Source organism: Puntigrus tetrazona, chromosome 8 (assembly GCF_018831695.1).
Source record: "Puntigrus tetrazona isolate hp1 chromosome 8, ASM1883169v1, whole genome shotgun sequence".
Classification (NCBI taxonomy): Eukaryota; Metazoa; Chordata; class Actinopteri; order Cypriniformes; family Cyprinidae; genus Puntigrus; species Puntigrus tetrazona.
In genome coordinates this window covers 7,394,210-7,421,934 of record NC_056706.1, presented here as the reverse complement: position 1 = coordinate 7,421,934, position 27,725 = coordinate 7,394,210, and the positions used below count along the sequence as shown (strand labels likewise).

General features: G+C 35.9%; 1 pseudogene; it reads left to right on the top strand.

Annotated features, from left to right (window-relative positions):
- LOC122350885 overlaps nucleotides 1-22,288 on the top strand; it is a 35,114-nt pseudogene extending 12,826 nt beyond the window's left edge.
- The last annotated feature ends 5,437 nt before the right edge of the window (nucleotides 22,289-27,725 follow it).

Genomic DNA, 27,725 nt, shown 5'->3' with positions numbered 1-27,725 from the left:
ACACTTACTTATATCTTATCACGCCACTTATAATAATGCATGCATGTGCATGTAAATTTAATCTAAAATGTTGAATAAAAAGAAAGGTTACAGCTACCCTATGTCATTACAAATGCAACATCTGCCTGTTACTTTGAACAAATAAAAAAGGGAATTTATTTCCAAATAAAATATTTCATTTTTGACAATATAAATAAATACACAGTAGATAGATGTTTGGGCTTCTCTGGTCTTCATGATATTATTCCCTGGTGGTCATGGAGTGTTTGGCATTGTTTGCAAGCTAATAGAAATGAGATTTTTTGTTGCAGGTTTTAAATTTCCCTAGTGACAGCGCACCAGCTGTATAAAACCATAGCTAATTACATGCTAAGACTCTTCCAGTAATGGTTGATGAGATCTTGTGTATATGTAAACTAATTACATAAGCTATTTCGTCGATGTTGAAAACTGAAAGACAGAAAAAGAGAAGCTGAATAAGTTACCTCTTTTCCTTTCAGAAATACACAAACTTAAATCTATACAGTGAGGGTAATGTCAGTGGTGTGACGTTGGCTGCTGATCCCTCATGAAAATAGCAACATTCTGGCTTGTTCAAATTTAGCAGTCAGTGGCAGACAATGCCAATGTCTCATAAGTCTCATGTCTTTGCATGTTTGCTAATGCTGACAATTCTAATCCTTTTGGATTACTGTCTTCATGTGTGATAGGTGCTGCGCTATTTTGATTATGTATTCACTGGTGTCTTCACATTTGAAATGATAATCAAGGTAAAGCTCGTGGATTGTTATGGTTTTCATTTGCTGTATGTTTCTCAGTATAGTGTATTACATAAATATACTGCCTAGTTTCTAATCCAGTTTTACTTTGTTTTGTTATCAACAAAAGAAAATACGTAAAATCTTTGCAGAATTTGCTGTCTTACGCCTGTTTCCATCCAACTGGCCTTTTACAGATAAAATGTGTGTGCGTGATGATGTCATCCTAAAAAAATGGATTGTCACATAAGTTTTGGTGTATCGCCAAAAAAAATTGCCCTTAAACAAATACATCTATTTTCAAATTGATGTTCTCCATCTATTTGAAACAAATAAAAACAAAACTATAGGCTGTTATTAAATTGTAGGCCTGCATAAACATATTTTTAACAAGTTTCAGGAGTTTTCATGTTTTGTACTTTGTTATAGACTTCATCATCAAGCAGTAAGCTATTCATAAGCAGGTGCAGTTCTATTATTATTATTATTATTATTATTATTATTATTTGACTGCATTGGAAATAGGAATGTTAATTTAGGGTATTTTATTTCTCCTAACCGACAACCGATGGTTCATTAAGCCATTATTAACTGACACGATTATGTTAAATTGCAATTACATTAAATTTGAATTGATATTTGGCTGTGAACCATTAAAAACAGCTACATTTGTTTTTAAGGATTACTTTTGTAATGTACCTTTGTAAGTAAAAAGCAATATGGACATCAGAAGGATTAACATGGTCACATCACACACAGAGTTTGTGCACACAGAAAAAAATGAAGCTATATATAAAAGAAATAAATTTCATAAGTTTCATGTGCAAAATATTTTTTTCTAAATAAGTAATAAATTAACAAAACAAAGAAGCAGCAACAAGAAGCAGCCTTGCATCTAATTTCATTTCAGTTCATTTCAATGATGCGGTCTTTAAAAGGTGGCATCCAATTAGTTTCCTTTATTTACAAACACACAACTGTTTTTATTGTGATTGTACAAAAATAAAATAAATATTTACAATTGTTTCCAACAGTGCCTTATTCTTGAATGAGTATTAGTATAAGCTGTTTCCACTTTTATAAGGGGAAAAACATCAAGTGATCCTGCCAGCCCCTAATTAACTTTATTAACAACTTTTATGTTCAGAACAAATTTAATGCATCTTAAATTTCAGCATATTCAAGCAGCATTAAATTAAGAGGTGACAATTTTTACCATATATAAAATTTTACATACAATATCTTAAATATGATTTATGTGCCTTGAACTAGTCTACAGAAAAAACCACGAACATGGGCTTCTGTCATGTGACACAACATTAATTTGTGCTAAAACCCCTTTTCTCGACAAAAGGTGCTTCCAAACATTTTGGCAACACTAGAATTTATGCACGCTGTATATTTTTTCGTAAAAATAAACCTTGGATGGAAACCTGATTTATGTTGTTATCATGTCTTTCTAAGATGATTGAGCAGGGTTTGATCTTACATGATGGCTCCTATTTCCGTGACCTGTGGAACATTCTGGACTTCATAGTTGTGGTGGGAGCTCTGGTGGCCTTTGCTCTCACGTGAGTCAAATGAATCCAAGCATGAGATATAAGAAGTGTAAATTAGCATTCTGCTGGTAAATCTGAAACATGTTGATGAAAGTTTTTAGCTGCATTGATCAAATCTTTTGTTATTCATATTCTAATACCATTAATGCTGTGTGACTACACGAGTTATGTGAGGAAAAACATTCAGACATTTCAAATTCTGAACACATATTGATGTTAGTTGATGCTCTCTTTCATGTGTTGTAAGTGTAAAGCATTTCTTTGTTCATTGAGAAGCTCTCTGGTTCAGAATGCCTGTCTGTTTCTCATTTTTTTTCTGTTGGTCTTCTTGTGGATTGTGGCTCACGGCATTTGGCAGGAATGTGATGGGGTAAACACATTCTCTTGTGATTTTGTGCCATATAATAATGTGTGTGTGTGTTTGTATTTGTACATGAGAATGAGGACAGTTTTTTATTGTTTGTTATGTATGTTTTCATGCTATACAGGAGTAACACAGGAAGAGACATTAAAACCATCAAATCACTACGTGTTCTCAGAGTGCTGAGGCCTCTTAAGACTATTAAAAGACTTCCCAAACTCAAGGTATGCAAACATGAAAGGAATACATAACCGTTCAAAAGTCAGGGGTCAAAAGATTTGTTTGTTTAAAAACATTTTTTATTTTTTATGAATGCATTAATATTCAATTCTGGTTCTTAACATTCTACTCATCAAAGGATTCTTAAAAAAAGAAAATGGTTTCCGCAAAAGTATTTGAAGCACAACTGTTTTTAGCATTGCTAATAATGAGAGATTCTTCATTAGCATATTAGCATGATTTCTGAAGGATCACGTGTTTTCACTGTAGTTTTGATCAAATAAATTTAGCTTTCGTGAGCATTAGAGGGTTCATTCAAAAATAAAGATTTTTTTTTAAATGTTTGTGAAGGTACAAATCTTTGTTGAATTGCAAGACATTATTGGATTAGACAATTAGTTGAACAGTGTATGTGTGCGCATTGCTCATTTTGAATCGCTTGAGGTTGATTATTTGACAAATGTGGTCAGCAAAGCAGCAGAACAAGATCAAATAAGAGGGAAAGTGATGAAACTCTCTTGCCATGTGTGAAAAGACTGCATAAGTATTTTCAGTTCCCAGTCCTCACACATGGGAACTCTCTCCAGTCTGACAGAGCTCTCAGTGTGTATGTGTGTGTTTGTGTATCTTGGGTTTGTGTATGTAAGAATGAGAGAGACATGGTGTAAGAGGTGGAAAAGAGCCAGCAATGTGTAGAAAAAACAGGCAAAGTGATAAAGTGTGAGAGAAAGATTTAAGAGACAGAAGGACAACTGCTTTTCTAAAGTGATCAAATTTTGTTAGAGACTTAAGGATTGCAAAAAAATATTGTTTTTTTCAATCTGCTTTCATTTTGTACTGACTATTAAAAGAACATTTTAGCACAACAATCAACTGAAATATTTATAATATGACCAAAGAATGGTCAAATAACTCCATTCTACTTGCACAGATTCAGTCAGTCCATATTTTTATACATGCATAATTTAGAAAGCTTAAATAAAATTAAAAATGAATATTACAACAACAACAAAAAAGAAAGAAATATAGAATTATTTCCTTGGCATTTTAACTGAAATAATATGTAAGTACTACAATTACCAAAATAAAAACTGAAATAACAATAAGGTTAAAAGAATAAATAAATTGTCATTATCTCAAATTGTTCTTTTCCCTTTTTTGATTTGCAGGCCGTGTTTGACTGTGTGGTCACATCACTAAAAAATGTCTTCAACATCCTCATCGTCTACAAGCTCTTTATGTTCATATTTGCAGTCATTGCAGTGCAGCTTTTTAAAGGGAAATTTTACTACTGCACCGACAGTTCAAAGGACACAGAAGATGAGTGCAAGTGGGTGCCCATTACATCTGCAGTATAAATTCTAAATATAATTCGAAAATTAATTTTAAAGCTGCTCAGATATTATTCAAAGCTCCAAAGACTTTACAAAATGTCAATGCTGCTATGAATAGAAGAATGACATTTTAAGAGCACAAAATCTTTCCTGCAAATGATGTGAAACATGTTTTTTCATAATTCTTTATAGGGGTTACTACATTGACTATGACAAAGACAAGAAAAAGGAGAAACGAGAGTGGAAGAGACGTGATTTTCATTATGATAACATCATCTGGGCTTTGTTGACTCTCTTCACTGTATCCACTGGAGAAGGGTGGCGCAGTAAGAGCCAACTTTTGTATACATGTTTTCACACTGTATCATTTTGACAAACGTGTTAACACCTTAGCATAACTTTCTAGAAGCTGGATGCTGATTTTTACTAATTCCTTTGTTACTCAAGACTTGAAAAAATGTCACTGCAGACATTCTTTTGCATAAAAGCATTTACTCTTTTGAATCTGTTTGTTACTTACTAATGTAACCTAATGCATGACTCCTGTATCAGTTACAGTTGTCATCATCAAAAACCAGCACGACGCTGGTTTGTTTTATCCAACCAAGTTGTAAATTCATATCATCTCCTGCAGTGGTTAAGTGTTTTTGGTTCAGCATTAACTATTCACATCCACTAATGTTTGGCAGCCATAAAGTGTCCAAATGTTATATAACATAGATAAACGTATACGGTTTAGTCTGTAATTTGACTCTTTGGCTTTTTAGAGTTTTGCAGCACTCTGTGGATGTGACCGAGGAGGACCGGGGTCCCAGTCAGGGAAACAGAATGGAGATGTCCATCTTCTATGTAATTTATTTTGTGGTGTTCCCCTTCTTCTTCGTCAACATATTTGTGGCCCTCATCATCATCACCTTCCAAGAGCAGGGTGACAAAATGATGGAGGAGTGCAGTCTGGAGAAAAACGAGGTGACTGCTCCCGTTTTTATGTTTGTATTGCAAATCCAGTGCATGTGTGTAGTAATGCACATAGAAGCAATTGTACATACTTGAGACAACATAAAGAAAAAAACTGTTGAATTTTATCAGAGCGCTGGCTCTTGTACACACGACAGGAGTGCTTTTTATAGAGGTATTAATTTTCTTCACTTCAGTATTCTCAAAGGACCTTTTGAATGAAAAGTGCTCCAGATTCCAAATATTTGTGCATGTATATATTTTCAACCCTCTGTCTTTATTCAAAAAACAGCACCACCAGAAAAAGGTCTCTTCGGTGTTTATGGGCAAAAAGGGCATGTGCTCTGAACAGCTTGAGCCCTACCAGTGCACATGCCTGTTTGGGTCCCATTTATTTCCATACCATTTGGCAGTGAAACCTAAAACCATTATTGGGTACACTATCCCTTTAACCATCAGTAATGTTATATTAGATTTTTGTCTCAGACATTGTGATCTGAATCCTGCCCAAAAGTGCAAGCTTATGTAATCTTTTGCAAGGTGTTCTTATTCTATTTATTTCTCTATTAGAGGGCTTGTATCGACTTTGCCATCAGCGCCAAACCTTTGACTCGCTACATGCCCCAGAACAGACAGACCTTACAGTACAGGCTGTGGCATTTTGTGGTGTCTCCTGTGTTTGAATACACTATACTGACGATGATCGCCCTTAACACCATCGTTCTCATGATGAAGGTAAGGAGGACGTTCTTTACATTGCTTTACTGTGGTCTTTCTTTTACCGCAATAAAAATAATTTTAAATTACTCTTTACTTCATTTATTTGTTCATTTATTTGACAAGTAGCCATGCAAAGAAAATACCTTCACCCTGTTTTGCACTGAGTTATGCTAAAGCTGAAAGGGTTTGTTTGCAGTAACTATACATTATCCCTTAAATATAATGACAGAAATGTAAGGATTATTATTCTTTTAAATGCTTTTGTTATTAAAATGAAATAGAAACTTATTTAAAGCCTGTGAGTATTCCTGGGACAATACTTTTTTCTTTGTGGGTGTATTTGTCAAAATAAATTGGGTTGATTTAGCTGTTTTTCAGCCCCTGCTGGTGACCTCTGGTCTGCACTACTGGTAGAAAACCAGACAGTCATGAGTCACAGCTTATTAAATATTGATCTGAAGCACCGGCTACTATTTAACTTCTCCTCATTAGCTTTAGCATGACATCTCCCGTGACTAATTTCACCTGGAGTTAGAGGTCGGCCTCTGCTAGTCATCATGTCTGCGTCACTCTGCCTAACACTGAAGCACAGAGAGAGTAATAGAGCACAGATATTTTTAGCTATTGTAAGTCTGAACAGCTTCCTTTCTCTATGTCTGTCTTATTCATTTAGTTTTCAGTTTCAATTTTAAAGTGCTTTATTGGCATATTAGCATCCATCCCGGTTTTAATTGGATGTTGAAAGGTGGGTGTCCATATAAGAATGGCTCCAGAGCTGAATATGTGTAAAATGATGCTTACTGTAAATAGCTTTGGCTATTGCTTAACATTATTTGTAAGCCTGCACAGCACAGGTAACATTAATAGAAAAAAACTAATTAGTCTAAGGTCTTAAGTTGAAAAACTTGGACAGTTTTTTTTTAAATTAAGTTGGCTCTCAGTGCTTTGTATATATGTATTACTAAGCTGTTGCCATACTCAGTAGTTGTCAAGACATTGTTAGGCAGAAATGTATGATCGTGATTTGTGTAGTATGGTGACCATGAGGGTCGTCTTTGGTCTACTTAGTTTTGATGTGGCCATGACATAATAAGTCATGGGAGCGTGATAATATAACGTGGCTACGCGATATTAATTAGTGGGAATGTCATATTAACTTGTGGGAACTTAATATTATGTCTTGGCCACTAGATAGGTTTGTCGAGAGTAACGACATCCTTATGTCATGGCCACAAGATGCTATGCTGAGGAAAATCCAGTTCTTATGTTGAGAAACGACAGATTTTCCTCGTGGCCACAAGTTTATTGTGTAAACAAACCTGCATGAGCATAGCAATCTGGGGTTATCAGAGACAGATAAAAAAAATGTATTAACACTAAACATTTAATTTAATGAAAATATATGAATGATTCATTCTTCAATAAAACACTAGGTACTAAGCTATATTAATAATTGTTAAATAGCAGAAATAAATGTATGTGTTAAATTCAAATTTAAACTGCATTTCCAGTTGACCCTTCCTGTCGGCATAATCAAAGCTTTATTGGCTTGTTGAATTTTACATTGTAACTTTATAAAAAGAATGAAATGAAGGGAAAATACAAATATAATAATAGGCTAATAATAATGATGATGTTGATGATGTTACTGATATAATAATAATAATATAGCAATATTACAGAAAATGGTGATCAGTTAATGGACACACACAGCTGGCAAGACTGTGAGATAAATCCTTATTGAAGGCCTATTTTATTTCCTTTTTGCAACATTTATTCATGAAAAACTTAATATGAATTCTGTTCACATCACATGCAATAGCCAACAGTCCAGTAGTCCATGCTAAATAAATACTGGTCAGTGGTCAATATAATAATTTCTATTATAAAACAATAAAGGAAATTCTTAAATAATTTCTATAATATTTAATATAATAGTTTTGTAATTCAAAATAAAATTATAATGAATCCCTCTCTGACAACTCCAGGTTGCTATGGCCATGCAGGTTACACAATAAACTTGTGGCCACAAGAAAAATATGCCGTTCTCTCAACATAAGAAGTTGTGGCCATGAGAGATGGATGATGTTTTCTCAGCATAGCATCTCGAGGCCACGACATAAGGATGTTGTTACTTCGACAAAACAATCTCATTTTATTATCACATTCCTATGACTTAATATGTCGTGGTCACGGCAAAACACCGAAGACAAACCCTCCCGGTCACTGTAGTGTAGACAACAAAAATGTATGGCAAAAAAATTGGAAAAGATAAAGTAAGACAGACAGAACTGCAATTTTTGGTCATCGGTATCCAATTCATGCATTAATTTATAACAATATTCTAGATATCTAATATTTAAAACATTTTAAGTTCCCATGTCTAAAGATCATTTTGTTATTTTTTCAAGTCATGTGCATTTTAACTAATCTCATGAGTCTTGGTTTCTGAGGGTCTAATTGATCTTAATTGCATGTTATTGCAAGTAATTGAAATATAAGATTAAATGAAATAGTTATGCTGTAATGTTTTCAATTCTTATGCACCCTTCATCTATTAATTTATAGCTATATTCATAATATATCAAAAGTTTAAATAATTTAAGACATTGTTTTACAAATTTAATTTTATTTTATGCATTGACTTTCACTGTTCACTTATTTATCGCAGTGTATTTATTGATACATTTCTATCAATGCAAATAGCATGTTGTCCCTATAAATCTGTTATCAGATGTGACTGTTAAATATGGCTGTAAAGACTACAACAACCACAAAAAAGTGAAGTACTCATACTTGGGTGTATGCGCTTTTCCACTAAGTTCACACCAATAAAAGTTCAAAAGTTTGTCTCAAATTACAAAATGATAAATGTAACTGCTTTAAGAAAACTGATTTTACAATAAAAGTAGTAGTACAGTACTGAATTAGTTAATTCAGTAGACTGTCCCAGACAATGGTCTCTTCAGTTCAGCTTCAGTTCCAAGAACTATCCAGAGGCCCCATGATTCACCATTGCCATAAAAAAAAAAAAAACCCAAAATGGTACATTGTAGTGACACAGCTCTTTCTCCCAATGGCCCTGCTTTTCTAGGTGGTTGCTGAGGTGTTGCTCATTTGTTGTTTTGGTGCTTTTCTGGTTGCTAAGTTATTTTGGGTAGCAGTTGCAAGCCTGTTGCTGCTTGGATGTTATGTTGCTAGAAAGTTGCTAAGACATTATGAGTTGTTAAGACATTATCAAATAATTATTAAGGTGTTTTGAATGTGTGCTAGGATGTGGTTGTTAGATTAAACCAATTAAATATAAAACCTTTCTGTTTCTCTCTTTTTTTTGCTTTCTATCAGCATCATGACCCTATTGAAGGCTATGACAATGTGCTAAAATACCTCAACACTGTGTTCACTGTTATTTTCACTGTGGAATGTGTTCTCAAGATCCTGGCTTTTGGTATTATGGTAAGCACACACTGGGAACTCTGTCTCTCTCTCTCTCTCTCTTTCTTTCTTTCTTTCTTTCTTTCTCCCCCTTTCCCCCTCTCTCATACATACATATATATAAAATAAAATGCATTTCTAGTATTAATTATTTTATATCTTTCAGAATTATTTCAGAGACACGTGGAATATATTTGACTTCATAACAGTTCTAGGAAGCATCACTGAAATTGTGGTTGACAAAGTCCACTCAGCAAAAGTGAGAAATCAAACAGCCTCATATACAGTATGTGTTTGCTGTTCGTAGTAATTTGCATGAGCAATTACGTCCCTATTCTAATGGCTTTTTAGCCAGTATTTATATTGCATGAGCAAGTTCCTTTGTGATTGCTATGTTCTCAACACTCAAGCTGTATTTCAAGAAGCAGTGACCTTTGTATTTAGATTTGTTTGTGTCCGGTATTTATTTGCATACGCAATAACCCTTTGTGTTCTGATTGGTTTGCAGAGTTTTAATATGGGCTTTCTGAAGTTATTCCGGGCTGCTCGGTTGATAAAACTTCTGCGTCAGGGCTACACCATCCGTATTCTGCTTTGGACTTTTGTTCAGTCTTTCAAGGTCAGACCTGGCTTTTACTACAGTAGCACCACAATAAAAGGCCCCAATCAGACAGAATGTGTTTTTGAAGTGACAGGCACCATTTTTGAGTTGAAAAAAAGCATCTCTGAGTAGAAAAGCAAACTGTAGTTTGATTTTTTTTTTTCGATTTTTGAATGGAAAGACAGGGCTTCAATTGTGGTGGCGAAAGTTGCTTGGAAAATAGAGAGATTGCAATGATGGAGGAGAAACTTGTGGTGGCTGTCATAGGGCTGAACTTTTAAGTTTCTTATAATATGACAACTTACTTAAAAGCATACCAAAGATTTTTTAAGTGCTCGTCATTAGACTGACAGCTGATTCGGTAGGCAACATAAAAAATTCTAAATGAACAAAAAGTCAACCAAAAAAGGCAGTGTGGTTCGCTTATATTTTCAAACTTGAAAAACACATTCTGTGTGATCGAGCCACATTCTTCTATTGTGATCGGGGCCTCATACTTATATATTCTTCTACTGTAACATGTTACAGTACTTACACATTAAACCTTAGTTTTAAAGATAATTTCAACTTAAATGTGCTGTCTATTATTGTAAGCTTTGTACTTTGTATTCAATAGCAAGCAGTTATGTAATTGTAATATTTGCCCATTACTGATAACATCTGGGTTACATATCAGGAAATGAAAAAATTATTTACTATATATTTTTGACTTTAATGTTTAACATGAGATTTGTCTTGCAGGCTCTTCCATATGTCTGTCTGCTAATTGCAATGCTGTTTTTCATCTATGCCATCATTGGCATGCAGGTAAAGGTTGTGTTTGTTCCCAGAATGTCCCATCTTTATATTCTTCTCTCTGTCTCTTCATTTGACTCACTTCATATCAACTGTACTCATTAATACCTGAAAATGACACCTTTTATGTATTTGTAATCTCACTAAAGGTATTTGGCAACATCAAGCTAAATCCAAAAAGCCATATCAACGAACACAACAACTTTAAGACATTTTTTGGTGCACTCATGCTGTTGTTTAGGTAAGATTAACTTCGTTTTCGATGTAAAAAACAGGTGCTACATTTATTTTACTAGGAAGCTCATACAATCAAGCAGTCCATCCTATGGGGGTAAATAAATGTGACTTATGGCACTTTTCCACTGCATAATATGGCATAGTACAGTTCACTTTTGGGGGGTTTTCCACTGGGACATGGTACTTTTTTTGGTATATATATATGGTACGAGCACCACCTCGGCTGAGGTTCTAAGCGTACAGTACCATTACCAAAATGTGACGAGTACACTCTGCTAAACACTGATTGGCTGGAGAGAATCAGCACTACCTGCGTCATTGAACTTGTGTGAAACACACATAGACGTGCAAGATTTAAATCAGCATAGCCAGCGAAGAAACGAACACAACTGTTTTAAACGAGCGCACCTTCTTTTAACAACCAAAAAATGTTTTGTGGTCTATTCGGAAGTACAGACATTCTATTCTTTTATTGCTAAGGAGGATAATCCTTCCCAAACCGTGCCGAGCCATACCACGCAGTGGAAAGGACCATTAATGTTTGATGTACATGTGTATATGTATATGTATATGTATGTATATATATATATATATATATATATATATATATATATATATATATATATATATATATATATATATATATATATGTGTATGTATGTGTGTATATATATATATATATATATATATATATATTTATATTTATATTTATATTTATATTTATTTGTGTGTGTGTGTGTGTATTTAGGAGTGCAACAGGTGAGTCATGGCAGGAAATCATGTTATCCTGTTTAGGAGAGAAGGAATGTGAAAAGATGAGTCTTTCAACAACTCAACAACAACTCAGAAAAAGATTGTGGTACAGACTTTGCATACTTCTACTTTGTCTCCTTCATCTTCTTCAGCTCTTTTCTGGTAAGACACTATTTATTTTAATGATACAAATACTCAGCATTGCAAAACTTCACACTAAAACCTATTCACAAAAAACATATGGCAAGTTTTAACACATTAAAAAAAAAATAAAACCCATGAAATAAAATAAATTAATTTAAATGAAACTAGTATCATTAAAAAACATAACAATCTGCCCCTGTTTGACACTCTGAAGCTCACTCTGAATACCTTTTTACTTTTCTGTCTATTTAGCTGTCTTTATTTTCACATGTCTAACTCTCTTATAGATGCTAAATTTGTTTGTGGCTGTGATTATGGATAATTTTGAGTACCTGACACGTGACTCATCCATTCTGGGTCCTCATCACTTGGATGAGTTTGTACGGATCTGGGGAGAGTATGACCGTGCAGCATGGTGAGAGATACCTTCCACTCCTTTCAGTCGATCACACGTAACACAGATGTCAAAAAAATGTTCTCATTCTGCAACATAGTATTTAATTCATTATAAGGTATTTATAAATACACACAATTTTTAAACATATCCCTAATGAAAGTCTTATTTTAAAAAAATGTACAATGTAAATTTACTTTGTAATTGTCACTAATGTTTCTGTTTCTTTCTTTACACTAATTTGTAACCCTGCAGGATTATTTAAAGGGGTCATATCATGATAATTTTTTTTTGTCTTTTGAGACCAGAGCTTTTACATTAAGCAAATTCTTCTGAATTCGGACATCATTTAATGCAGTGGTTCCTAACCTTTTCTTGTTTGAGGCACCTTGGAAAGCCTTTCAAAAGTTCTTATAAGGAAAATAGATATTTAAAATCTCCGTAGCTTTTTTTCTTATATTATTTATTTATTCATTTCATTTCGAGAGTTTATCTTATACCTCCTAGATGATATGAGAATACTGTTTACACTGATTCTGCCTGATACAAAATATGCAGAAAAAATCACAGAGGCTTAAATTAGATAGTTAAGTAGAGAGCGACAAACACAGTTTTAGCTTATCACAAGAAATTGCACTCGAAAGTGCTGTGCGAAATCTATCTTCTGCCTCCTTTGAGTCACCAATCAGTACTGAGGCATGCTGGGTGGCGACTCGATGTGCGCCCTTAAACGCGTCAATCCACAACCCTCATGAGGATGGAAGGTACCTGCGCGGGACAGATTTTTTCATTCCCGCTCCCGCGAGGTTCTTTCCGCAACAAATAGATTATTTTGTCCCGCTAAAACAGTTTTGTCCGCTCCGCTTCGCATGTAAACATTAAAACTGTGCACACATGGCGCTTCAGACCTGAAGTTCCAGACTTGTAGCTGCTGTATACGAAAGTATTTTGCTGCATTTATGCAGCTCGCAAAGGAAGGTGCTTTCCATACCAGTCTTTGTAGTTCTGTATATTTCCTTTTCTTTAATAATGAACTAATATCTGTAGCACTAAGCGCTCCACCTGTGTCATGCTCTTCAGACATTTTGCCTAAATTGTGGGTCTATGGTCTTTTTTTCCTCAATTTACGTTATTTTGAGTTGTTCGTGTTGCTTTTGTGCAGCAGATAAATAATATTTTATTTCTTTTTAACTATTTAATTTTAAGATATTTCCATTTTGGGGAGTCCATGAAAATAATTTTATTCTCCATAACCGCACACACGAACGCCCCGCACCGGCGTTCACATATCAAACCTCGTCCATGCCTGCACTGGTTGATTCGGGTACGAGACCCCAGTGGTACTCCAGCGGGATTGCGGGTCTCTACTCTCCGCTATCTCGCAGTAGTCTCTCCCTCCCTCCCCTCCCGCCAAGAGAGAATGGCGTTAGTGCATTTTTTTCCCGAAATTTTTGGCGGCACCCTCAAAAGATCTCACGGCACCCCTTAGTGCACTTGGCACCGGTTGGGAACCACTGATTTAATGAGACTAACCTGCAATATATCTGTCAATATCTGTCTTTGAAAATTACAGCTGCAAAATTACAGCAGTTTGATTCCATAATTCAGAGAAAGGCTGTGAAATCTTGATGATTTTTGGTGCAAAAAAACCTTAAACTTAATATATGGTATGACCCTTTAAAATGTACATAAAACATATCATGAAAAAAACACTCCAACTACATTTATCTTGAAGTTGTCTAATTTACTGTTAACGGCCAGTATTTCCTTCTCAGTGGAAAACTACACTATAAGGAGATGTACAAAGTAGTACGCACAATATCACCTCCACTGGGCTTTGGAAAGAATTGTCCCTACAAGTTGGCATGCAAGGTTTGGTTCACCCACAAAAAACTACCCCTCTGCCTCTCTCTCCTTCTCTCCTTTTATCATTCCCCACTCCTTCACTAGATAACACCCCTCACCCCCTTCTCGTTTCCGTGATCTACTCTAGTGCTACTTTCCACCGGGTCAAAGACTGGCAGAGACAAGAGCTCAGCGCACAGAGAGACAGCTCATCCCTTTGGCCCGTGGCCCTCTCTGAAGTGTGAATAACTGCTGCAGTTAATGACACTGAGAGCCATCCATCAGTGAACTCCATTAGATAATATCTAACACTGCCAATGGATGTCAGTAGGGATTTAGTCTCTCTGTGTCTGAATTGGATTTGGGGCTTTCATAGAACATTATTGTATAAATGTGGGTTTTTAGGTTAGAGGAGGGCAGACTCCTCAGCTTCGCCATTGCCTCACCTGTTTGTAAATCAACAGAACATTAAGCTCATCTCTCCCCTGACCTACATTAATTTAACTTCATAAATTAACTTTATATTTATAAAGGGGAATAATTGCTATTTGGCAGTTTTACCTATTGAGGGCATTTAAAAAAAAATATATGAAGGTTACTATTTTATATTCAGAATTAAATCATTTTTATATTTAATCTAACACATTATATAAAACAGTTTGTTCATATATTATATTTGATCACACTTATATGGTATTCATTTTGTTTATACATGACTATATTTTTATGATTATATTTTTATGCATGTATTATATTTAATAAATATTATTTTTGCACATATACCTATAAAAATGTATTTGTTTATTTTATTTTATTATTTTTTTTGCTACGATCTTTAACCAGAGCCCTTGTTAATTTCTGACTTCAAGCACATTGCTGCTTGTGGGTTAATGTATTATAATAGCAGTGCTCCCTTTTAATACAACCAGTCAAATCCTCAGATCCACCTGCTTGACTCATCAGATCTTTGGCTGTTTTAATATTTTTCTCTCCTTTAGCCTCTTCTATGCCGGCATTGCATAGAAAGACCTTCACCTGACCTCACTTCTATGTTTAATCAGTTTCCCTTTTTGACAGTTTTTCTTTTCTTAAGTATCAAACACATTAATATGACCTTCCCTTTCCTGTTTCTTCCTTCTCCCTCTATCTTTTCTGTTGTTTTCTTTTTCCTCTACGCCAATTCCTCTCTTCCCTCGTTCCTTGGGAATGCCCAATTCTTCTTCCTCCTCCTCTTCTTCATCACATTGCCCCCGGTGACTGCCCCCTCCTAGTGGCGTATTCATTACACTGATATATGCGAGATGCTGACCTGCATGTCGCCACCAACAGCCTGGGCAAGAAATGCCCCTCCCAAAGTGGCGTATAAGGTAGTCTGCAGTATTACAATTTGAATGAAGTCTGCTTGGTTTCAGAGGCTCGAGCTCAGGGCTGTAATAACAGTGTCCCCAATATTTCTCTTAAGCTAAAAGAATATGAATTCTGTATATTTGCAGTACCAAGTGAAAATGATTTGTGAAACACAAGCTAGCTAAACATATTTTTTTGTAATGCAGTGACAACTCAAGTGTTGTAGGGTCACTGTATGTCAAATAATTTCAATACATATAGCTATAATATAATTTGGCGTGAAGATCAATGATGTTATTCTTTGTCATTGTCTTTTAATCATTCTACCGTGAAGTCCCTGTACATCCACCAAATGATACTTTATTTGAATATGTGAAGTCTTCAACACTGTCATAACCCTGACATTTATTCCAGTGTTAAAGACATATTGCAAAGGGCATATTCATAAAGTGTGATCCTTTTCCAATTTCAATGCATAAATCTCTAATCTGTCTCTATCCAGTATATGTGTTTCAACTGTGTGCATGAATGTGTGATGTTGTGACATTCTGTTAGTGTTAACTGTAGAAGTTAAAAAAACACTAAACCTATATGTCTGTTCACTATTTTAAAAGCATGCTCACGCACAAGTACTTGTGTTTCGATTGTTTTCTGTCCTTACCATGACTTTTTTTTCTCAGAGGTTGGTTCTGATGAACATGCCAGTGGATGAAGACATGTCTGTCCACTTCACCTCCACTCTTATGGCTCTGATCGCACTGCGCTGGATATTAAAATTGCTCGAGGTTGCCACTACTGCTAATTTTAGGTTCAAGATCAAACAACCTGATTTGTTATTTGTTTCAAGAGTAATATTAGTTAAACGGTCTTTGTGTTACAGGGGGTGAGGACAGGGGTCAGATGGACATAGAATTGCAGAAGGAAATCAGTGTTATCTGGCCACACCTCTCCCAGAAATCTCTTGATCTGCTTGTACCCATCCACAAGGTGAGCGATCTTGCAGAGACTTTCTTTATTTTTTTGTAATTTCTTTTTTAATTTAACAACATGTTATTTACATTTTTGGTATAATTCACCTACAACTTGACAGTTTAGCTTGTGGTACCATGATAGGCCACTAGGCCCCCTGACTCCCCTGAAAGTTAAAGTAATTTGCAGTCTGCATTTAAAACTTAGCTTTCTACAACAAACGCCAAAATCTTTCTTCCAGCCAGTGACATGACCATTGGGAAGATTTATGCAGCCATGATGATCATGGACTACTACAAGCAGAACAAAGCTAAGAAGCTCCGGCAACAGCTTGAGGAACAGGTAAAGATGTCTTTTACTTTCTACAGAACTAGAAATTCAGAGCTAAATACTTTTAATGCCTATTCAATTAGGTTGCGACATTGACAATGCAATTGCCATGTATATAACTGTATAGAATGCTGTTAATTTCACTAAAAAAAATCTCAATTATATAAATTTAAAGTGTAAACTTCCTAAAGTTTGAAAAAGATGTACTGATTTTTGTACTGGATTACTGTGTTGCTGGAAAGATTGTACTAACCATCTAATGTTGTCTTGCAGAAACACGCACCAATGTTCCAACGCATGGATGCATCTTCATTTGCCACAGGATATTCTCTGCAGTGCCAAAGCTCTGCCATTCCTGTCCCACAGTGCAGGATCTGCCCTGTAATTGTACATGTTGTGTGTGTGTGTGTGTATGCTTACAGTATAATCGTCCTGTGTCTGCCTGATCCCTTATTTTAGTATAATTGATATACTAATATTGTTAAGATTTTAAGTTAGATTTTATTTTTATATTTCAGTTTTCATTTTAATTTAAGCTAAGTATCTTTCTGTTGTGGTTTTGTAATTTGTATTACTTTTTATGTCTATATAGTTTTAGTTTATTTTAATTTGTTACATTTGAATTACATTCAAATGAGAAATATTGCCTTGGCAACTAAGCTGAAATATATTTCAGTTAATGTATTATATATTAACTGCTAATTTTAAGTAGTGTAAATGTTTTGTCACAGTTTTAGTTACTTTTACATAATGTACAATTTATCTATCTGTTACATGTTAATACTATATGATAAAAAATATATAGTTTTTGTATTAAATTTTATATCCCTTTTCTTAAAATAATCATCATTTTGATAAGCATGGGACAAGGTCTTAGTCTTTTTTATTGTACTCACTTACAATGTTGCAACCATCTGAAATAAATGGTGCTAAAAATTTCTGATTGGCAAAAACAATGTTTGGACCCTCAGTTTGAAAACTACTATTTCTCTATTTTCTCAGAAGTAGAGGTGGGTTTGTGGCACTGAGTCCCATCTCTCCTCAAGATCTCTTTATGCAGCCCATGGCCCAAGACAGCATGGAGGAGAGGGATGAATACCAACACCAGTATCACCTTCAGAGTATGGTAGGAGAAACTAAATATACAAAGAAATACATCTAATTTTTACATGTCTTACATGATGTGTTTTATTCATTGTTTTATACATGTGCATGAAATACCTGATAGCTACTTTATATTTTTTATAACAAGATTCAAATTCACAATCTAATTGAAATTCCCAAATTGTATGTGAATTCAGGCTCATTCTCAGTTAATTGATGAATTCATGAATAATTCTGTTTGGAAAACTGACAAATGCTAACAGGGTCTGAATACAACACAGCCAGTAACTGATCTATTTGTAAAGGTTTTAGAGATAGAAAAGTAAAACTAATTTTTTTAAAAACAACTGATTTGCAAAGCACGGACTGTAATTGGCATTGATCTTCAGTCTGTCAGAAAGTCATCTGCATGGACATCACCTCTCTGATTCACAATCCTGCATGATGCTTCTACTCATATTTTTTCATATTTGCAGCTTTATTGTCATTCCTTTATTATTTGCCTTCTGGCCTTGTAAAGGGAGAGATTTTAGAGAGCTGTTTTTAAGGTTTGGAAGGGTGTATTGATGTGGTTTCTCAAGGTTAGACTGCCAGGTCAGATAACTTCCAGCACTTATATAACCAGTGAGCAGTTATACACAAGCTTAGATGTCTTTCTGTACTCTTATCCATTACTCTTATTTTATACCCCTCCTGGTAGCTTTTTCTTTGCCTCTCTGCCATGAACTGTGATATAACACTAAATATCTTATGGGATTTAGGTTGGTTTATGTTTGGAACACTTTTTGTGTTAGAGCGCTTGTGTGTATGCCCAATATGTGTGGCTTTGCTTGAAAGTTTCTACACCCCCTTTGAGTTGCTTATATGTATTGGCTCTATGTTGTGCTTATGGTGCTTCCCTCTTGCCACTTTACTTTTCCTCTATGACATTTTGTGTATAAACTTGTCTTTAAATAAATACTTGCTTCTAAAAGGAGTATAAGATTAGCCAGGTTATTTTGACTTCAGTACATAACCTTGCATTTCTATTCTATGTCCCTCTAACAGTTACACTTGGTGCAACAATATTTGAGGCCTGCTCACACCAAGAATCACAAGTTCTAAAAATTATATTAAATATGAGCGAATAAAAGTTCACACCACAACTATAAAGATATAGAAAAAACAATATTGTTGGAATCAGTTTCAGTTTTTAAAGCTGATGAGCGATAAAACATTCACATCCTTTCTTTTTAATTTATAGAGCTTGCACATTAAAATACCAAAATACATCACGAAGTTCTACAGAGTAAACATGAAAACTACCTCACGTATACAGCACTAGTTTCTACAACATAGTCTTGCCTTCTTTAGAGTTGTACTGAAAAAGGCGGTAGTTTTTATTCTACTACATTGGCTGCATTAGCTAAATTCGATGTTAAATCAGATAGATTACACTAGTTAGATTGACTGATATGCTCAAAATATTGCATGTTGAAGACATCTGCTGGTAAAAGCAGTGTAAATGCAACAGCATAAACCGACTCTTCAAGCGAAACTCTGTTAGCAGAGTCTCTCTTTTATCTTTATCTAATGTAGGATAGTCGTTTCTCTTTTGGTATCTAGCATAAAGCAGCAGCAAGTCAGTTGCATTGTTGCAAGTTCATTTTAAAACTGAATGTGTAAAAAAAACCAAATACTGCTGTAAACACAAATATAATTATCGTTATAGCTATTGTTAAGGCTCTTGGTGTGAATGGGGCTTTAGAGCTCCTAAGTGTTGTGGGCTGAATGTCTTTACCTCCTCCCCATTTTTCTCTTTCTAACTGCGTAGGTGCCAGAGCACAAAGGAATTTAGCAGTGTGCTGTGCCCCACTAGCATGCAGACCGATCCTCTGCAAGTGCCAGGGGAGAGTGTCTCTATCCGAGCCTCTTCCATGCCTCGCCTGGCGATAGAGCCACAGGTACTACCTGTGTTAAGCAACCTAGCGATAACTAGCTGCTCTGTGTAAATCTGCTCTATGGTTAGCGTCAGCGTTGCTGCTGATCCCAAAGGGAATGGAAACAGCATGTAGAAAGGTGTCGTTTGTGATTTGGTGGGAATGTAATGTCTAACCCTGCTGGAAAAACTAAAACCAGCTTCAGATTTAGGTTTGGTAACATGTTTTTACCTCTTGAGAATGTTAATATGGAATCATAGTGTTTAAAATATAAATTCTGAAAATATTCTAGCTATATAAATATATATCATTATTTTAAAATTTGTTTTGATCATTTATATAGATATAAAAGTAATGTAAATATGTATATATCATTAATGTATAATATAATATTATATACCATTTATCTGGGGTAAAAGTTTTAGATGTTGATTAACTGGTATGCCCAAAGGTCAACCTGTTTAAAACTGGTGGAGCACCTTGTTTAAGTTAGTAGGGAGCAGTGGCGTAAGCAGCTACCAGAAACAAACCATCTTAACCAGCTTGACCAACCAGTTTTTCCAGCGGGGACTGTAGGTGGTGGTGGTTAACTTTGTTAAAACTCAGTTCGGAAACTTTTTTTTTGTATAGGAACTCATTTCATTTACATTGTTTAGTGTAATATCACTGTGCGGTTTCAAAGAGAGCATGTGTAAATTTTCCAGCATAATATGTATTTGTTTCATTTTTGTCTTTTTGTTCTGATTGTTGATGCATGTGTGCCCTTGGGGTTTGCGTGCGTGTTTTGTGTTTTTGTATTTTGTGCATGTACAGCAGGTGTCTTCAGAGAGCAAACTGATGAAGCGCTCGTTCTCCACGATTGGTGATCAGTGTGTGAATGGTGACTGGCAGGAAGAGTTCTCGCTGGAGAGGGTGAGCCCAGACCGACTGGAAAGACCCAGACAAAAAAGAAGCTTCAGAGGTCAGTTTGCAGTAGGGATGTCAAAAGAACCAGTATTTTAGTACCAAGTCAATACTAAGATAATTCAGTCCCGGTCTTTATTTAACACACCTGCTTCAGCTCATCAGTTGAGAGGCTAAATAAATTGTGTGTGTCAGATAAGATTAAGACATACAAAATATGCAGATTGCTGGGTACCCAGAACCAGTACACATGTATGTGATTTATGAAGGTGCCCAGGCTATGGCCATATTTATGTGTGTTTCTCTGTCTGCCCTTGCCTTAACGTGCTTATGCTTGTGCATGTGCAGCTGTCAGGTCAAACCTGCGGGAGCCAGTGGACAAAGAGAGGACGGTCTAAGAGAGAAGACACCTGCTGTCTCCAGATGTGTCTCGCTGCAACTCAGAAGAAAGGAGTCAGTCCCAGGAGAGACGCCCCTCTCGTTCCCCCAGTGAGGGCAGGAAACACACGACCCTCAGACAGGTGAGAACAAAAACATGTGACCTGGCAGAATATTTAGTGTTTGCTATGGAAAGTGCTAAGAATTTTGAAGAATTGTAATTTCAATTAAATGATTATGGCAATAAAAACATGTAAAGATATTTATTTAAAAAGAACACAGTTTACAGATTTTATAAGAGAATGCTGAATCCAGAAATGCATCACACTTTCTATAAAAAAATATTAAGAAGCACAACTTTTTTTAACATTGATTAGAATAAGATTTGCTCTTTGAGCATCGGCAAATTTAAAAGATTTTAGATGGATAATGTGACACTGAAGACTGGAGAAATGGCTGGTGAAAAGTCAACTTTACCATTAAATAAACAAATAGTATTTTAATATATATTAAATTATAATAACATTTCACAATATCACTACTATATTTTTGATTTAAAAAAATTTTGGTGAGCATAAGAAACCTTTGTCCAAAGCTTTTCAAAATTTTACAGACACCAAACTTTGTGTCTGCAATGTACATAATTATGCATTTATTTCATCATGTCATTGCTTTCTCTGTCTCTCTCTCAATTTATTTACCCAAAATCATTTACCCCATATCTTCTTATCCCTATAGGGCAATAGTTCAAGCAGCCCAATTCCCTCTACTTCTGATTCAGGGACACCTCGAGGGCGCCGTCAACTCCCACAGACACCTTCTCGGCCTCGGCCTCACATATCCTACTCTCCGTTAGTCTGCCGTGCTCATCCCACACAAGGGAGGCTCGGTCAAGGGCCCAACCCACAGAGGAAGGTGAGGAACCAACCGGGACGGGACCAGGCACCGCCATGGCCCCTCCACCCCCTCACCGATACATCTCGGGCCGTATCTGCCACTGCAGGAGGGCGTTAACAGTCCGGACTCAAGTGGTGTAGAGGAGACTCTCACTTTTGAGGCTGCCATGGCAACCAGCCTGGGCGCTCCAACACCATCAGCTCCGCTCCACAACTACGTCACACCTGGCGGGTGCCTAACGGACATTTCCGTAAGCGACTAGCACAAGCCCGTCAGGGGCGTCAGGCTGTGAGCTTCTCAGTGACACTGATGAGGATGACCGGTGTTAGATTGGCGCCTCTAAGCTTTGTGCCTGGATCTAAGGAAAAAAATATGCCTGTGTGTGTTTTATTTGTGTGTCTGTGAATGTGGAGTCTGATCAGAGATGTGTGATCATCTCAGAAGAACCATACTAAAGAACTGATTGTGGTAAAAGGACAGCAACGAACATGCTGAAATGATCAACAGTCAAGCATGAGCACACTGGGGTTGAAGATGAGGTTTGTGCCCTTATTCCTTTTCTGAACCCACCCATAAATGAAGCACTGGCTAATGCAGATGTATCTAAGCGTATCTTCAGGATTTGGGTCTTGCCTGAACACGCTCAGCTCTCCAAATCTGCCTCCACATATTGAGATGCCCCATCAGCAGAACTTCTGTACTCTGCCAATAAGAACAGCGTGTTCAGACACAGCGTTTACAGTCCTTTCCTGGCATGCCACTTCTTTATGATTTTCAGAAGCTGATGGACAGATGACAGGTGCATAAATGGAGCTTTGGCATCCTGATTGTTCTGCTGCCTGTGTCAGAGGTTTATTTAAAGAGTACACACAAGCATACATCTAATACACACGCTCAGAATACAGGCAGTGATGTTCAGTCTGTCCATGACGAGAGTAAATACCCTTTAACTACATATCGTAATAATGACTGACATTCCGTGAAGGTAACAAGGATGTGAAGGGCCTGATAAATAGTGCATGACATTAATGCAAGTGGATCCAGGTGACATCCTGGCCTTTAACAGTGGAGTCTATATGGAGGACTCATGTATCGTATGTAAATATTATAAATCCAGTATATGTACTGAGAAGTTTCCAAGCCATGTTTTCTGTAAAGAATCTAATTTGTCTTAAAGATGTTATCTTTTGTGACGCAATGACCAATCTCTGTCCTTTCTATTTGTAATGCAATCTATTTGAAATGGTTCAGATGCACCATGTTATGTTTGATTAGACTTATCATCTCATTCTTTTCTAGCTGATAATTTTTGACCCTTAAGAAAATTTCTTAAATTAAAATTACTCTTGGGGTGAATCTCACAAAGACTGTCTGGGTCATAATTTCAGCATAAAGCCAAAAGGAAAAATAAGCTATTGTGTTTTGCAGAAAAAGAAAATGAAGCATCAATATGCAAGCAACCATTATAATTTTTGCATTGCTACATAGAATGTTTACTTGTGCAGTAAATATAATACAAAAGTGCAATGGGTTTGTGAACATTATATCAAAATGAAAAAATTATATTTATTGTAGTTGTGAAGTATGCATAGAAGAGAGTCTTAGAATCTTGTGAGAATAAAAAAAAGTCTGGATGCATTGCAAGCATGAGAATTTAGGAAAAAAATCTTGCTAAAATAATGTCACAATGCAACTAATATTAATGGTACACAAATAGGCATCCTTGCTTCCTATGCAAATTATAATTTCAAAGTAACAACAACAAAGGAGTATGAAATGACCTGTACATGTTTTACTGTGATTCACCCCTCTAGCTCTATTAAAATAATGGGAAAGCAATTACAGTTAGTGTTTGTTGCCTTCAGGTTCATTTGTAATGTTTATTGTGAATTTCTGTTTATAGTTTGGCATAGAAACTGTAGTTTAAATTAATGAGAAGCATCACCTCCTTCTTACGTGCTAGGTCTAGCAGAAAAGCTGCTTTTGCAAATCGTTTGCAAAATTCAAAATGTATGTTAAGCCTGAATATGGTGAGCTGGGACTGAGAAGTAGCTGTAGGAAATGGGCGTGGCGTAAATTTGTCTTTTGAGTATTGTAGCAGAAGTATGGAACCAGCGTTATTGGTCACCCAACATGCCTCCTCAGACTGGTTTCCTCTCTCGATTAAATGATACAAAGAAACAAACAAAACAAAGATATTTACATACCATTTTGAATTAATAAAGATCTTTGGTTAGTTTCTGTATATTCCAGCATCTTATTATAAGCATTTTAAAATCAGTTGCCCCTCATGAGAATTTCTGTATCATGTGTTGTGTTGTAATTTGTTTTCTTGACATGTTCCTGAATGTGAATAGAGAGTATTTGGTACTTGTTCTTCATGGCCTGCTGGGGGTCGCTGCCTTGTGAAATATATAAAATAAAAAAAGATTCCCATTGCAGCTGTCTCTGCTTAATCTTACTGTTGTTGTTCTGTGTGATTTGTTTTACAGTTTATACTTGATGCAATGCCATGTGTGAGTGGTTAGAGTGGATTCTCTGATCTGGCGTACTGTTTTCAGTCAGCTCTGAGGGTGTTGAAAACTATTTCTTCTCTCCTATATGGCTCTATTGGCAGTATTGTGGTTATTTATAAAATCTATTTCAAACTGTGAGATTCTCTATAGCGCTTCAGCAGCGTGTTGTTGATGATGATTTACTGCTGCTGTCTATATTTGTCTGTCCACTTTCCTGAAAGCCCAACCATCTGTTTTCTATAAAACAAAAAGTGAGAATGCCCACGAATGTGCAAGCGTGCAGCATTAGACTGTAAGGATCATTTTAGAAGCCTTTCTGAGGAAAAAGATCTTCTGTGATCATCCACAAGAGATTGATAGCCAGTTAAATGGATGAATGGATAGACATATAGATGCTTATGCATAGGCGGATAGATAGATATAGGTAAGCACATGGTAAGAAATATGGGTAGACATGGATAGATAATAGATATATGGGTTACATGGGTATACAGGTAAACATTAGATAGAAATGGGTAGATGAGCAGGTATAATGACTGACACATTCCTTGAAGGTAACAAGGATGTGAAGGGCCTGATAAATAGTGCATGACATTAATGCAAGTGGATCCAGGTGACATCCTGGCCTTTAACAGTGGAGTCTATATGGAGGACTCATGTATCGTATGTAGATATTATAAATCAGTATATGTACAGAGAAGTTTCAAGCCATGTTTTCTGTAAATTGTCTTAAAGATGTTTTTGACACAATGACCAATCTCTGTCCTTTCTATTTGTAATGCAATCTATTTGAAATGGTTAGAGACTAAACTGTTACTGACTTAACTTGGCCTCCCCTGCTCGTGGTGATCAGATCAGAAAATATTGTGCCAGGGTTTGAGAAGAAGTCCATACAGACATACCACACTGACAGGTGAAGTGTTCTGTATTTCATGCTCATGTATGAGTGAAGCTAAGTACGCCATATAGAGCTGAACCTGTTCCAGAGTGCTGCCAATCTGGCTGTTACATCAGGTCAGCATATGTGAGGAGCTGAGGCGAGACAGACCATCTGCCGTTGCTCTGAACGAATACATCCATCAGTCAAACATTTGTATACAAGAGCTGTCACATTTTAAAATGGGACAACATCATACTCAACATGTTTCTTTATGTCTCACAACAAACACCTTAAAATGTTGACAATGACACCAGGGTACTTCAATACTTCATAGTCTCTTTGTGTCATCAGTCTATTCCTTGATATATCATCAGTCTATTCCTATATATATATATATATATATATATATATATATATATATATATATATATATAAATCTTGATTTGGAGGAAAATTGTATTTGTTTGGTTTTGACATTAAAGTGAGACTTTCCTTCTGACACTATCTTTTACTGAATGTACTTGTCAGGTCTATGGTAAACCTAACATTAGTCTGTGAGATGACACTAGGTGGGAAAACATCACTCTTTTGTAGCATGTGTACAGCATGACAACTTCATGATTCATCTCAGATTTGAAATAATTTTCTGTTCTCTGTACTGATGAAGTGTTTCTGCTATATTTAGTGAGAGATTTAGTGAGAGTTATGCGCACTAATCAATTGCTCAAAGCAGCAGTATTTATGTTTTTCTGTCTGAATGTGCTTGAGTATGTGCATTGTGATATTTGTAGGTGCGTGAGCCAATTGAGTGTGTGTGTGTGTGTGTGTGTGTGTGTGTGTGTGTGTGTGTGTGTGTATGTGTGTGTTTTCCAGGTTCTCTGATGAGGTAACAGCTTATCTATGCAGAGGGGTTTGAGCAGTGCAGGTGCAGATCACTTTCATCACCACCTGGATCTGCTGATATGTATGATGAGACACAAAGACACACTAACACATAAAGTGCACCTTGTTTTAGCTCAATTATTGTTCATTGTCATCCCAGACAAGAATTCTGTATCCCTTAATTAGTAACACTAATTCATATGTACCATTGTAATGGGCATGTATGTAAAGGACAGATAAAGATTAATTTTATTTAATTTTATTTTATTTTGCTACTTTTGTCAAACCGAAAGGACAGATAATGATGGCTATAATTTAATTAGGTTTTATTTATTTAATTATTTTTTTTTAAATGATGGCTTTTTTAAATGAAACAGCTTAGACTTATATGTTAGTCTAGGACTAGTTTTAAACCTTGTCTGTAAAACCGAGGATAATAATGATAAGATCATAAAAAAAAGGTATTTTATTTATTTGTAAGTTTACAAATGCTGTAACCATAACAGCACCAGTTTGGCACAAAATAACATGGACATACACACAGATATTTAATTTTTTTATTTGTTTCATTTCATTTTTGCTCTGCTTCTTCTACTGAAAATCACATTTGCATTAGAGTTCATTAAGGAAATTTCACTGAAAACCCCTCTCAGTGAGGAGTTAATTTGATGTGACATTTGCAACAGCTATATTAACTAGAATGTGTAATGATATACTAACTGAAATTCAGGTCAACGTTCAAACACTCCACTTACCCAACATTTCCCTAGAGATATTAAAATTGCTTTTAAAAGCTCATAATTGTGTTCATATTTTCAGTGGTGTGGCATCAGAGCAGGACTGAATGTCTTCCAGTCTTCCAGTAGACCCTTATACCTCTGGGAGGAGCAGACAGCGTTGCCTCACACCTTTTACCGTAAGTTAGACACTCCTCTAAACACTTTGTCACATTCCTCACTGGAGCCATATGTGAACAGAACACACACACACACATATGCTTAAGAAAAAGGGCTTTCTAGATCAATGCTTTCCGGTGAATATGACTCGCTGCCCACAGCAGTTTAAATATTTGGTTGTCCCATGAGCTCATGCTTTAGATCTAACAAAACCAAACAGTAAGTCACTAAGAATCACTAGTTATCCTAATAAAGCACCTGCCGTCCAGTGCACTTCAATGTAGCATTTGATCTTATTCATTTGCTGTAAAGTACACTATAAAATAGCGCGTCAGAACCAGATATTACTTTGTCTAAAATATAGCGCTTTCATTCTTTTGGTTTCTCTGGGAAGTGTCCAAATGGCCCTTCTTCATCAGGGCCACAGTGAGGCTCTCTATCATTTCCCCTGGGCTCTACGCTGTTTATGCACTAAGCTGTGTTATAGAGAGAGTGTGTGTGTATGGCACAGCCCATCTCTGGCAGCTCTCCAGGTGCCTTTCTGTTTTAGTGGCCTTCAGAGTTCAAAGACTGACCATACCTCCTTCTGAAA